The following is a 10,947-nucleotide window of genomic DNA, read 5'->3' as shown; positions in this document are numbered from 1 at the left end:
CTTTTTTTTTTTTTTTTTTTTTTTTTGATATGGAGTTTCCATCTTGTTGCCCAGGGTGGAATGCAGTGGCATGATCTCACTCAGTGCAACCTCCACCTCCCAGGTTCAAGTGATTCTCCTGCCTCAGCCTCCCGGTTAGCTGACACTACAGGTGCTCACCACCATGCCTGGCTAATTTTTGTATTTTTAGTAGAAATGGGGTTTCACCATATTGGCCAGGCTGGTCTCGAACTCCTGACCTCAGGTGATGCACCCACCCGCCTCGGCTTCCCAAATTGCTGGGATTACAGGCGTGAGCCACCGTGCCTGGCCCTGGTTTTACTTTCAACTCATGACCTCAGAGCTGAAGGAGCTGCTCAGCATAACCTGGAAATCCCTAAGGGGCAGCTCACTGGCTTTCAACACTCTTCAGTCTCTCTCACATTTTCTCTTCTCTTTTCAAACCTGCCCAACTGTCTCCCTCATCTCACTCTTAGCTGATGACCGTGCCTCAAATTTCACTGAAAAATTGTGATGATTAAGAACGAAATCCAGGGCCAGGTGTGGTGGCTTACTTGTGTAATACCAGCACTTTGGGAGGCCCAGGCGGGAGGATCACTTGAGGTCAGGAGATCGAGACCAGACTGGCCAACATGGAGAAACCCAGTCTCTACTAAAAATACAAAATTAGCCGGGCGTGGTGGCGGATGCCTGTAATCCTAGCACTTTGGGAGGCTGAGGTCGGTGGATTGCCTGAGCTCAGGATTTCGAGACCAGCCTGGGCAACACAGTGAAACCCCATCTCTACTAAAATACAAAAAATTAGCCAGGCTTGGCGGTGTGCATCTGTAGCCCCAGCTACTGGGGAGGCTGAGGCAGGAGAATTGCTTGAACCCGGGAGGCAGAGGTCGCAGTGAGCTAAGATCGTGCCACTGGACTCCAGCCCGGATGACAGAGTGAGGCTCTATCTCAAAAAAAAAAAAACATTAACTGGGCGTGGTGGCACATCCCTGTAGTCCCAGCTACTCGGGAGGCTGAGGCAGGAGAATCACTTGAACCTGGGAGGTGGAGGTTGTAGTGAGGCAAGATTGTGCCACTGCACTCCAGCCTGGGCGACAGAGTGAGATTCTGTCTCAAACAAATCAACAATCCAATAAAAAACCCCCACATATCCTCTTTATCTGTCATGTAAAAATACCAAAAATATACAAAAGTAAAAGGTGCAAAACCAAACAGATTCCTCCCTTTTCTCACATTTTCCTATGGCTACATTTTTCTGCTGCTCTTCTCAACATAATTTCTCAAATATTACTCCACTGTTTCCATCTCCAACTTAGTGTTCAACCATTCCAATCTGTCCCCACCACGTCACTGACCTGCATCTGCAAGGTAAGCATTGGTTCCCGCATTGTTAATGCAACAAGCACTTCACTGTCCTCATGTTCTTCGCTGTCCTAGTAACACAGAAGACAGCTTCCCACTTTTCCCTTCTTGAAGCACCTCTTTTCTTGGCTTTCATGACGCCACACTCTCCTGGTTTTCCCTTTCTTTATTCAGTCTCCTTTTTAGATATTTAACCTCTGTATGTGGAAGTTTCTCAGGGCTGAGTCCTGGACCTTTTTCTTTTGCTGCAGTTTCTTGGGTGATCCCATCGATTCTTTTTTTTTTTTTTTGAGACGGAGTCTTGCTCTTGTTGCCCAGGCTGGAGTGCAGTGGCACCATCTCGGCTCACTGCAATCTCTGCCTCCCAGGTTCACGCCATTCTCCTGCCTCAGCCTCTGGAGTAGCAGGGACTACAGGCATGCGCCACTATGCCTGGTTAATTTTTGTATTTTTAGTAGAGATGGGGTTTTGCCATGTTGGCCAAGCTGGTCTCAAACTCCTGACCTCAAGTGATCTGCCTTCCTCGGCCTCCCAAAGTGCTGGGGTTACAGGCGAGAGCCACTATGTCTGGCCTGAATCCATCCATTCTTATGGCTTTAAATACTGTCTGTACGGATGACTTTCAAAATTTCATCTCTAGGCTGGAGCTCTCCCGTGTTCCAAGTGCCCATTTGACATTTCTAGCTGCATAACTAGGAACTTCCAATTCTCCAGGTTTTAGCTCAAATTTTAAATCATTCAAGAGCCTTTTCCTGACTGTAAAACAGCCTCCCTCTTCCCTCTCTCCTGTTACTCTGCATTACGTTACCCTTTTTCCCTTTGAGCATTTATTCTAACCATCACAGTTTTTATCTGTTTATTTACGATCTACCTCCTGCATTAGATTGTAATCTCATTCATTGGACTTTCACTGCTTGCCAAGTGCTGTTCTAAGCACTTTATAAGTCTTATCATTTTATTTATTTATTTATTTATTTTTTGAGAGGGAGTCTCGCTTTGTTGCCCAGGCTGGAGTGCAATGGCGCAATTTTGGCTCACTACAACCTCCGCCTGCTAGGTTCAAGCAATTCTCCTACCTCAGTCTCCCGAGTAGTGGAGATTACAGGCGCCCGCCACCATGACCGGCCAATTTTTGTATTTTAGTAGAGGCAGGGTTTCACCATGTTGGCCAGGCTAGTCTCGAGCTGCTGACCTCAGGTGATCCGCCCGCCTTGGCCTCCCAAAGTGCTGGGATTACAGGTGTCAGCCATGGCGCCCGGCCAAGCCAATATTAATTTACTTTTTTGACTAGCCACATTAAAAGCTTGAAAAATAAGACAGGTTAATCTCACATTGCTTGTGTTCTGTTTTGGTGGAATTCAGAGAAGCCAGTGTTAGTGAGCTGATTTTCATCTTACAGTTCCACAAGAAATTTCAACATGATTTGGTAATAAGTACTAATATGTTTCATATGTTTATATTTGTTTAAATGCACCCTCAATACTTACATTTCTTTTCTTTTTTTATTTTTTGAGACGGAGTTTCGCTCTTGTGGCCCAGGCTGGAGTACAATGGAGTGATCTCAGCTGCCTGCAACCTCCGCCTTCTGGGTTCAACTGATTCTCCTGCCTCAGCCTCCCGAGTAGCTGGGATTACAGGCGCACACCACCAAGCCTGGCTAATTTTATATTTTTAGTAGGGACAGGGTTTCACCATGTTGGCCAGGCTGGTCTCGAACTCCCGCCCTCAGGTGATCCGCCCGCCTCGGCCTCCCAGTGTTGGGATTACAGGCGTGAGCCACCATGCCCGGCCAATGCTTATATTTCATATTGAAGGGACACACCTCAACACATTTACTTTTGGAAACTGTTAAGCAGATAGAGGGAACACTGAAAAAATTTCTACCAGAGATATACCAAGAGGTGGGTATTTTTTAAAAAGCAGCTTAAACTAGGTTAGTTAAACATCGGCTTCTAAAAGATCAAAGCTGGATTTCCTCATGGAACAGAACACTCCCAGTTATCTGAGGTCAGTGGGCAGAGGCTGTAGTTATAGCTGGCTGGCCTCATCTGATGCATTTTTCTTTTCCTTAAACTCAGGATTTGTCCTGCTCTGTAATTGTAATCTCTTTGCCTGGCCTTTGCTTTCGTCTGTGAAGCTGCCACTAGGTAGGTTTTAAGTAGGGAGTAGTATCGTGTAGGTCTAAATAAAAACTAAATAGTTTCATTCTCTTTTTTCCCCATATAGAACAGTTCTGTCAATTGGAGCAGGCAAAAAGAACAATGAACATTTTTGAGACTTTTCTCAAAAATTCATCTTGAAAATGTATTTTCAGAAAATCATGAAGTTTGAATTATTATCCGAATAAAAAAATGATGGCCTCTTCAGAGCGGGGTGTTTTTTTCTAGTTAAGAGATTACAATGATATTCCCACATCAGGCTTTTGGTGGCTAGCTTGACATCTGTCTTTGGAAGTAAAATGATCGGCAGCATTCTCAGTTTATGTAAAAGTTTGCGTAGAGACATAGCAGAAAGAACTTGGGTTTTTGGAGTTAGATTTGAGAATACTAGATAGTATACTTATTAGTTTTGTGATAGTAAATTAATCTGACTTTTTATAAAATGGTGATTGCGATTAACTAAAATCACAAATGTGAAATAGCAAATGCTCAACAAAAAGGCCCTCCTGTTTTTTGATTTTAGGTGATTTCCTTTTAACACCTGATTAAAGACAAAGGTTGACTTGATTTAGGATGAGAAGGATTTATTATATTTATTAACAAAGAGGTAAAGCTTTTTTCTTTCTTTCTTTTCTTTTCTCTTCTTTTTTTTTTTTTTTTGAGACAGAGTCTCACTCTGTTGCCCAGTCCGGAGTGCAGTGGCGCTATCTCGGCCCACTGCAACCTCTGCTTCCCGGGTTCTAAGTGATTCTTCTGCCTCAGCCTCCCGAGTAGCTGGGATTACAGGCGCTCACCACCACATCTGGCTAATTTTGTATTTTTAGTGGAGACCGGGTTTCACCATGTTGGGGCCAGGCTGGTCTGGAACTCCTGACCTCAGGTGATCCACCAGCCTCGGCCTCCCAAAGTGCTGAGATTACGGGCACGAGGCACCGCACCAGCCAGAAGTAAAGCTTCTTAAGGTAATCCCATGAAATGGGAAAAGGAAACCTTGAAGAGAAGCGTGGGTGGCTATCACCAATATGGTATTTGGGGCAGTTCTCATAATTGTTTATCAATGCTGCAGAATAGCAGTATTCATCTTTCTCTCTTTTTTTTTTTTTTGAGACGGAGTCTCGCTCTGTCGCCCAGGCTGGCGTGCAGCGGCGCAAACTCGGCTCACTTCAAGCTCCGCCTCCCGGGTTCACGCCATTCTCCTGCTTCAGCCTCCAGAGTAGCTGGAACTACAGGCACGTGCCACCATGCCCGGCTAATTTTTTTTGTATATTTAGTAGAGACGGGGTTTCACCGTGTTAGGCAGGATGGTCTCGAACTCCTGACCTTATGATCCACCCGCCTCAGCCTCCCAAAGTGCTGGGATTACAGGCGTGAACCACCGTGCCAGGCCTTCATCTTTCTCTTTTACTATCCTTTAAATGACTGACCTATGTGTAGTGTATAAAAATATATATATTTTTACATACAGGAAGCAGCAACACTCAGTATGAGAGGATAACTTGCGTGCTAAGAGTAAATGGGGAAGCAAACAGTAAATACAGGCAAACGGGCAAAGGTTGAGTCATAGGGAACCTGGACTTGCCTCAAGTATTTGTGGTTGGTAGTAGTTCCTTACGTGGGCTTGGACACCAGGTGGGGCCCCCTCAAGTCAAGCAAAAGTCAAGACCAGTTTCGCACCCTTGCTCCTCTAGCTCCGGACCAGCCAGAGCCACCTACTCGGATCATGTTGGCAGAACCCAGTACTGTTTCGAGGCCAGATGCACCATTTCAGCAATTCAGGAGGATAAACTGATACCCATTTTTGAAAGTCGGCCTGGGTTCGCATTCAGAAGAAATATCGACGCTAGCCATTTTTTTTTTAAATGGGTGATTTGATAACTCAGGGAGGTCTTGCCACTGTAATTTTTAAAAGTTTGCTTGCTAGAACCAGGTACTTTCTAAGAAGTGTACGGAAAAAGCCTTGATTCTTCTTCGCCCTGGGTGGTTTTTACGTCGAACACCTAGAAGTGCTTCTGGAAATACCCCCTCAGGACTTTAGACGTCTTTTAGGGCATTCTTAAAACTAGACCCATTCCTAAGCGACTCCCACCTCCCAAACCAGCCATATGGTTTAGTTTCTCCAGTTTCCAATTTTCTAAATCTTCAACGTCTCCCCTCGAATTAGTCCAATCAAACTTTCTCTTCTTAGACCTCTTCCTTAGGTTCGCACCAGGAAACTCCCAGGAGAATCACGTGGCCGGACTTGTCCTTAATGGCGCTCCGTAACCCTCCCACTATTCCACCACCCTTCCTCGCCTCCCGTGAGCTCCGCCCCGCCCCATTCGCGCTTCCCACCCCCATCCCCCGCGAAGCGCCTGCGCCTGCGCAGCTCCAATTCAGGCGCTTTCCCTTTCCTGGCGACCAATCCACTTCCTGCCTCGGGTCCTCGGAACACTCCACCCCTCCGCTGGGGCCCTGGTTTGAGGTGCTGATAGTGGCTACCTTACGCATTGCCTGTCTGAAAAATTCGCTCTTCTCATCAACTGGGGAATTTGAAAGAGCCGTTAAGTGAGTGGCACTCATATGAGCCTTTTCCCCGGACCCGCCACCCCAGAGTCAAGCTGAGGGCATCGGCATGCCGCAGGGAAGACGATCAGGACTGTTTTTAATCGGGCAGTCGCACGGATGGCCTTTTCCCTCTCGCCTCCTTCCGCCCCGCCCCCACCCTCAGCCCGGCCGCGCTGGTGAGTGGCGGGCGGGAGGGCCGGCGGGCGGAGGGAGGAGGGGGAGCTGAGGGAAGGCGGGCCCTAGGCTGCGAGATAGGTGGGGGGAGGGGAGGGGAGAGCCGGAGCGCTGGAGTTGGTGCTGGGAAACCCGGGGCTAATGTTGACAACAGGCTCGAGGTGAGTCCCTGGGATCCTCCTTCCCCTCCGCTCCAACGATCGGGAGGAAATGGGGCTGGGGGGCACCGGCCTAGACTCCTACTCCCTGGGGGACCCCAGAGGCGACTCCACACTCCAGCTCTCCGGGGTCGGCGAGCAGTGGAGGGACCGCGGGTCCGGCGTCGTTCTCCTCAGACCCCCTGTTTCCGAGGCTCCCATCAACGCGGGAGCCCCCGGGCCGGGCCATGCTTGGGGGGGCGGTGGAGGAGGTGCCTGCCCCACATGCCTGGGCCGGGCCTCGGGGCTGGAGGCGGGGAGCCCGCGGTGGAGGGGCGAAGGTGTTCGGGGGCGTGGAGGAGAGCGAGGGGAGGTCGGGGGAAGCTCCTCGAGAGCCGGGAGGGAAGCGAGGGCGAGAAAGTGGGGAGGGCGCGTGTGTGGGAGGCTGCGGAGTGGGGAGACCGGCCGGGAAGGCTTCTGTGGCGAGGGAGTGTGGGGCGAGAAGTTGGGGTTGGGGCAGCGATGGTCCGCGAAGGTGACCGTGGATACCTGTGGGAAGGGGAGTTGTGGCGGGGAAGTGTGGTGGGTGTAGAGGTTCCTACGCCACCAGAGCAGGGGTTTGTAGGAGAGGTGTGTGTAGGGGAAGGGGCTTGGGGTGTATCTGGGGATGGTGGGCATGGGCTGTTTGGTTGACTTCCTTTTAATCACATAGGCTGGTTGATTCTTCACTTTACCTTCACCTCTTCAAGGCGCCAAGCACTCTCTTCTTGCTAGGACTGTTGGACTAAGGAGGTGATCACAGGATATTTGGTCCCCAGGTTGGCAGAGCAGAGCCAGCTGGGTCCACGCTGGGGTGATCGGACCTTCAGCTCTCTTGCTCTTCTTAGAGGACTTACACGACACGAAATGATGCATCAGATCAAAGTGAAACCCTCGCTGACGCTTTATCTCATTTCCATAGTTCTTACGTGTTCCTTAACATCGTCAGTCTCCTCATTTGTGAGCTGGTACAATTTCTAACAGTTCTTAATACGTCCTTTACACTAAGGATGTTCTTTAAAAAATAAAGTCAGAAACTGGGAGATAGTGTTCCTGTGCTGTTCTGTCCTGACAGCATTTTGAATAAGAGAATTGAAAGGTAAAACCGCATTCTTTCACTCTGGAGTGTTTTCGGAGCACTCTGATTGGGATTTCATACATAATCCATATGGTACTTTGCAAGGGAATGTCTTTAAAAGGGAAACACCCCCTTTTGTGCCCTCTTCCCCCCAATACACTCCATTGGTACTTCTAGTAAATTAGTTTTACTTTCTTTTGGAAGTTCAGAATGTATTTAGAATACCAAATAAAATATACAGTTCAAGTGACAGGACACTATTTTGGGAGCTAGGAAGGTGGTTTTAAAGCATGGTTTCCTTTTAAGGGTAGTCTGAATATAATTGTATTCAGCAAACTAATTTGTAACAGCTAATCGGATTCCAGTGAAAAGATGACGACTTTTTCTCCTCACTATCTTGAGAAAGGACCTATTTAAAATTGTATTTGGACTTGAAAAACTTTTGGAAACACTTTAGATGAAAAGTTTGGCTGTTAAAGCTTGAAGTTATTGAAATAAGAATTTTAGCATTTTATTAAATATCACTTAGTGCTCAGTTTTTTAAGTCGACATAAACGTGTATTGAGGTGAATCATGGTGTTTGTATATTTTATTCGTTATAGTGTAGGTAGTGAAAAAGCACTGGGTAGTGAGTGTTGGTCCAGCCACGGAAACTAGCTGTATATATAATCTTGGGTAGGTGACTCTGCTGCTATCCTTGGAATGTAAAAATTGAGGATAGAAGTAGATAAAATCTAATAGTCTTTATCTGACTTTACAAATCTTTCATTGTATGCTGAACTTCTCAGTGTTCTTTGTGACAGAACATTTATTAATGCCTCCCTCATGCTAGTTACTATGCTAGAATTTTAAGAACTCTACAAGATAGATAGCAGTATATCCATCTTATTGATAAATAAGTAGACTCAGAGAAGTTGTTGCCTGATTTCTGTAGCTATCAGGCTGCAGAGTTGGGATGCAGATTTAAAATCAGTCCGACTTCCAAGCCCATGTATGTTGTTTTCACAAGTTGCATTGCTGCCTCTTCGTGAACTTCTAGATTTTTGTCTTCTTTTTTTGTTTACAGAAATTTAGTTCCAAGTATACTTTGGGTGTATGCTTGTAATGTCAGGACAAAGTGGTTGAAAGGAGATACCAGTATCAGGACTTAAGGGTTTTATGGAGAATCTGTTTTATTATGTTCTAGGGTACAATCTAATCCTTTTTTTTTGTTTTTTGTTTTTCTTGAGACGGAGTCTGACTCTGTCGCCAGGCTGGAGTACAGTAGCGCCATCTTGGCTCACTGCAACCTCCGCCTCCCGGGTTCAAGTGATTCTCCTGCCTCAGCTTCCTGAGTAGCCTGTGCCGCCACGCCCAGCTAATTTTGGTATTTTTAGTAGAGATAGGGTTTCACCATGTTGTTGGCCAGGATGGTTTTGATCTCTTGACCTCGTGATCTACCTGCCTCGGCCTCCCAAAGTGCTGGGATTACAGGCATGAGCCACCATGCCCAGCCCCGAGTCTAATTCTTGCATGCCTACTGTAGCTTTATTTCTTATACTAAGTACTTAAAATTTAATGAAGAAATGAATCTTATTAAAGAGTCATAAAAGTTTGGGACTTTGTTGAACTAATAAATGATGATCTTTGTGAATTTGTCATATACTACATGAATTTCTTAATCTTTTCTTCGAAGAATTTAAGATGTTATTTTATCTTCAGAATGAGACATGATGCCAGCCACAGTGGCTCATGCCTGTAAATCCCAGAACTTTGGGAGGCCAAGGCGGGCAGATCACCTGAGGTCGGGAGTTTGAGACCAGCCTGACCAACATGGAGAAACCCCATCTCCACTAAAAATACAAAATTAGCCGGGCATGGTGGCACATGCCTGTAATCCCAGCTATTCGGGAGGCTGAGGCAGGAGAATGACTTGAACCCGGGTGGCAGAGGTTGTGGTGAGCCGAGATCGTGCCACTGCACTCCAACCTGGCGACAGAGTGAGACTCCATCTCAAAAAAAAAAAAAGAGAGAGAGACATAATTGTAAGTTCTGATGCCATTCTTTGTAGTGTCCTGTGGTCCTGAAATGTTACTTGTTGATGCGTCACATCAGAAAATGTGAAATCTATATAAACTTTTTTCACTTAATGATTAATATCCTTCAATAAGATCATGTTATTACCTTAGATATTAAATTGTCCCCATATGTTTCAGCCAGAGTCTGCTAAAAGTTAAAAACATTACATGAGAACTCCTTAACCATTATGAAGGATTCTTTCTACTCTTGAGATTCATAATTCTGTGGGTTGCTATAGTCAGTATTTACGAGCATGTCTCCCATCTCACAATTTGGTACTCTTAGGATTCTTTGGTTCAGAGAATGGGTTCAGATTCCCATTCTGTCACCAGCTGTGCAGGCCTTGGTCAAGTTACTTGGTCAAGTCTCAGTTTACTCATTTATAAAATAGGGAAAATAATACCCACCTCATAAAGATTTTAGTATTAAATGAGATAATATATGTAAAATGTTTAGTATGGTACCATGAGTAGTGTATTAATATTATAGTCTTTTTGAAAGTTTGCTTTAAGGGCGTGATGTTTTCACATTGAAGTTGGATATTTAATTGAAAATGTATAAGAATCGATTACTACACTTCTAGATAATAGAAATGCTGCCCGGGTATAGTGGCTCATATCTGTAATCCTAGCACTTTGGAAGGCTGAGGCGGGAGGATCCCTTGAGCCCGGGAGTGTGAGACCAGCCAGGGCAACGTACTGAGACCTTGTCTCTATTTTATTAAAACAGTTTTTTTTTTAATTAAAAAAATAGATAATATAAATGCTAATGTTGTCTTGGCATAGAAATGCTTTTTCTTTTTTTGTTGTTGTTGTTTTTTGTATTTTTGAGACGGAGTCTCCGTCTTTTGCCCAGACTGCCGGAGTGCAGTAGCGCTATCTCGGCTTACTGCAGCCTCCGCCTCCCGGGTTCAAGCGATTCTCTTGCTTCAGCCTCCTGAGTAGCTGGGATTACAGGCACCCTCCACCATGCCTGGTTAATTTTTGTATATTTAGTAGAGACGGGGCTTCCACATGTTGGCCAGGCTGGTCTTGAACTCCTGACCTCAAGTGATCTGCCTGCCTTGGCTTCCCAAAGTGCTGGGATTACAGGAATGAGCCATGGTGCCCAGCCTGCTTTTTCATATATTAAAGGTAATTTGTGTGTGTGTGTGTGTGTGTGTGTGTGTGTGTGTGTGTGTGATGGAGTCTCACTCTGTCGCCCATGCTGGAGTGTAGTGGCATGATCTCGGCTCGCTGCAACTTCTGCTTTCTGGGTTCAAGCAGTTCTGCCTCAGCCTCCCCAGTAGCTGGGATTACAGGTGCCTGCTACCACACCCAGCTAATTTTTGTATTTTCAGTAGAGATGGGGTTTCACCATGTTGGCCAGGCTGGTCTCGAACTCCTGACTTCAGGTG

The 10,947-nt window shown here is 46.1% G+C and overlaps 1 protein-coding gene across 7 annotated transcripts in view; it reads left to right on the top strand.

Moving 5' to 3' along the window:
- Positions 1 to 5,920: 5,920 nt before the first annotated feature.
- The window catches only part of UPF2 (UPF2 regulator of nonsense mediated mRNA decay), a 123,072-nt gene continuing 118,045 nt past the window's right edge, over positions 5,921 to 10,947 (top strand). For 2 of the 7 annotated variants that reach the window (XR_004071605.2, XM_055352324.2), the window contains exon 1: positions 6,272 to 6,400. The gene's annotated coding sequence lies outside the window, so the exon portion shown is untranslated. Of the gene's footprint in view, positions 6,242 to 6,265; positions 6,401 to 9,199; positions 9,518 to 10,947 lie in introns of those variants that run through there. The other 5 variants (XM_055352323.2, XM_063709883.1, XM_055352325.2 and 2 more) reach the window with 4 other exon arrangements.

Source organism: Gorilla gorilla, chromosome 8 (genome assembly GCF_029281585.2).
Source record: "Gorilla gorilla gorilla isolate KB3781 chromosome 8, NHGRI_mGorGor1-v2.1_pri, whole genome shotgun sequence".
NCBI classification, from domain to species: Eukaryota; Metazoa; Chordata; class Mammalia; order Primates; family Hominidae; genus Gorilla; species Gorilla gorilla.
The sequence above is the reverse complement of the archived record's forward strand: the minus strand, read 5'-3'. Positions and strand labels throughout refer to the sequence as shown.